Source organism: Poecilia reticulata, linkage group LG1 (genome assembly GCF_000633615.1).
Source record: "Poecilia reticulata strain Guanapo linkage group LG1, Guppy_female_1.0+MT, whole genome shotgun sequence".
NCBI lineage: Eukaryota > Metazoa > Chordata > Actinopteri > Cyprinodontiformes > Poeciliidae > Poecilia > Poecilia reticulata.
In genome coordinates this window covers 11,631,982-11,635,337 of record NC_024331.1, presented here as the reverse complement: position 1 = coordinate 11,635,337, position 3,356 = coordinate 11,631,982, and the positions used below count along the sequence as shown (strand labels likewise).

Sequence of the window (3,356 nt, the reverse complement as noted above, 5' to 3'; positions counted from 1 at the left end):
TATGTCAGATACGGTACACATTGCATATTGATCTGTTCAGCTAACGTAAAGCTGTAACAGACAGGCTTCAGGATGTAGAAGTTGTATCGGTACTGCCATTATGCTGTACTTGGCTAAAAGGTTTTCATAATGGATGTGTTTATTATTGACTTTATTTTTTTCATTCACTAAACACAAGGAAAGCAAAGCAATAATACGTACGCCAGCAGACCATTTGTTCTTATTGATCCTACGACGGTTGACCTGCGGTTGAGCTGCAAATGCGGTCGTGCCCAAGCTTTAATCCAAGCAAGGCTTTCCGTTTCAGATTTTGGAAATCTGTGAATTTTAGTTCCACAAACACGATCAGGATACCTGACATCGCCTGTACAGATTCCCCACTGACGGTGGAGAACCATTTTTTTTCCGAGTCCTGATGCAAAACCTTTCTGTTGGTCTGGTAGTCCACAATGTACATTAGCATGAGTTTGTGAGACRGTAAGGCACGTGATAGCTGCACAGTATCGTCAAATGGGCATTAGCCAATGAAACACAGACCCTGTGGTAAGGTCCATTCACATTCTGTCTCCCGTCACCGAAGCCCTGCAGTTCGGGACAGAGTTCTGAGATCTCAGGGAGTCATCCGCTTTAGTCAGCGCTAACCTATCGGAACACGTCTTACATTGCTTGTCCTTAATTCCCGCCCAGAATGTTCATCCATCCATCCATCCATCCATTTTCTTGCACCCTTGTCCCTCAGTGGGGTCAGGAGGGTTGCTGGTGCCCATCTCCAGCTAACGTTTCGGGCGAGAGGCAGGGTACACCCTGGACAGGTCGCCAGTCTGTCGCAGGGCAACACAGAGACACACAGGACAAACAACCATGCACACACACACACACACACACCTAGGGGCAATTTGGAGAGGCCAATYAACCTGACAGTCATGTTTTTAGACTGTGGGAGGAAACCAGAGTACCTGGAGAAAACCCACCATGCACAGGGAGAACATGGAGACTCCATGCAGAAAGACCGGGGCCAGGAATCGTACCCAGAACCTTCTTGCTGCAAGCTCTACCAACTGCGCCACTGTGCAGAATGTTCATGTAAAAAAATACTCAACCAAAAAGTTTTAATTAAAAAATTGGTTACTTCAATCAAAGAAAAAAATCTGTAAAAAAAAAATTTGTTTAGTAAAAAAATATTTTTTTGATTAAAAAGGTTTTAAGATTTTTTTTTTGTTTGACATGATTTTTTTTTTTCTTTGATTGAATACTACTTTTTTGTTTGACTCTTTTTTTTATTGAATAATTGTGAAACACATCTAACTCCATACAGGACAGAACTTATTCAGTGATGCATGAAACATGTTTCAAGTTCAATTACTCTTTCACATGTACCAAACAATTGATCTCTTTCTTTTTTATTTCTGATCCCATGAAATCTCAAAATAATTCTTAAAAGCTAACTATTGGGTAGAAGTATTTCAATGCCATAATTTGTGACATTACAGTTAAAAACTTGAATGTATTTCCCTGAATTTAGCTCCATCCATCATTCCATAAACTGACCAGTTTCTGCCTTGAGAAAAATGATTCTGTGGTTAAGTAAATTTAACAGCTCAATCTGTGAAATCAATAAAAATTCAAGTTAGGCATTAAAATCTAGCGTTGAAGTCAAAAATATTTGTTCAAGATACAAGATATTGTAATTTTTTTCAGAAAATAATTTGTTTAAATACTACGAGCCTGTCTTTTAAGTTCACCACACAACAAAAACAATCTTGTTTTCTTTACTGTTTCATTCGATATTTCAAAACACCAAATACCACCCATAATCCATTAGAGTTCCCAAGCACCAACATACCTCATGCTTTGAGCTAGCAGAAGTCATTAAGGTGCCTATTTGGTTTTGGTACAGTAACACAAAATTTAAGTTACTTTAGGTTTGCAATACTGAAACCGCACAAGATTAATTAAATTGTTTTTATATGTTGCATTAATTGATTGTTGTTGTTTTTTTAGGAAATTTGTTGACAGGGAATGGCCATCAAGGTATCCCACAATGCATTGTACCATCATCAGCAGCAACCAATTAAACCACTTTTTTGTCACAAAGATTAGTTTTAAGATGTTGAAGGTGAAAAGGTAGTTAATCAAGAATGAGGCTACTTTTAGAGCAGTTTAGCACTTAACATTTAGCATTTACATTTGTATGAAACTGCACCATAAGGGAGTTTTTATGACCGACCTGCTTTGTATATGATTGTGTTTGATTTACTGTAAAAAAAAGAAACTGCCACTGCTTTCTATGTTTTCTGTCAAAATGTTGATCCGAGAAACAAATGAGAAGTAGGACATAGGAACTGTTTCAATCAAGTATTTTATTTAAATAGTTTCTAGTTCAGAAAAACTAGGCTTTGGTTGTGGATTAACTTATTAGATTTTACAGTGTACTTACAAATTTCATTTACTACATTAAAAAAGTTGATTTACAAAGTTCAGTGTTGCTTAATCTACTGTATTTTTTGTAATATAAACCGTTACTTTTTCTCCACGCTTTGAACCATGCGGCTTATAGCCCGGTTCAGCTTTTCTGTGGATTTTTCTTCAACCACCAGGGGGCTCTTTAGCAGGAAGTGAATCATTGGAAGTCAAAATTGGAAATCAAAGAAGAAAGTGCTGATTTTTATTTAGAACAAGCACATGCTAGCAGCATGTACGAGTGAGAAATGTTTTCGAACTTAGTACCCCCTCATCATGGAAACCACATAAAGACGTTCATATGATGCAGCTCTTACGTTAAAGGCTATCGATCTGGCAGAACTGGAGGGAAGTAGAGCTGCTGCACGTAAGCTCGGCATGAACGAATCCATGGTTAAGTGTTGGATTTGTTAATAATAGCAGATTTATTAAGGACACAACCCTCTGCTGCGTCCTTGTGGAAAACCGAGAACGGCGAAGATACCAGTGGCTTATATATGTACGTTTCCAGTTTTTTATTTTATTTTGTGGGTGCGGCATTGTTGTTGCGCAACACCCCCCGCCCCCCCACTCTCTCTCTACTTCCCCTTCTCAGAGGAGGGAGATGTTGCCACCAGCTCTCCGTCTAACGGGTGAATTGAGTTTCCTAAATCTGCTGGGATTTTACCCTGTCCAGAACTAAGTAAACTCTGCTTAAGCTGGCGTCGAGAAAGACTAGCCTGGTTTCATTAATTGAATGTCCACAACATCTTTTAGATTTTCTTAATGCTAATTATTTTATTAGTAAGGMAATTTTGCAAGGGTCAGTACAGCTTAATTCAGTAGCAGAAATAATCAAATAAGTAAAATCAATAATCTAGCCTATCTTTCCCTAATGCTGACACTGAGAACTAAAA

The 3,356-nt window shown here is 38.2% G+C and overlaps 1 protein-coding gene across 3 annotated transcripts in view; it reads left to right on the top strand.

Moving 5' to 3' along the window:
* Nucleotides 1-3,356, top strand: part of LOC103463029 (voltage-dependent T-type calcium channel subunit alpha-1H-like) — a 246,303-nt gene that overhangs the window by 16,086 nt on the left and 226,861 nt on the right. The window lies entirely within an intron of this gene.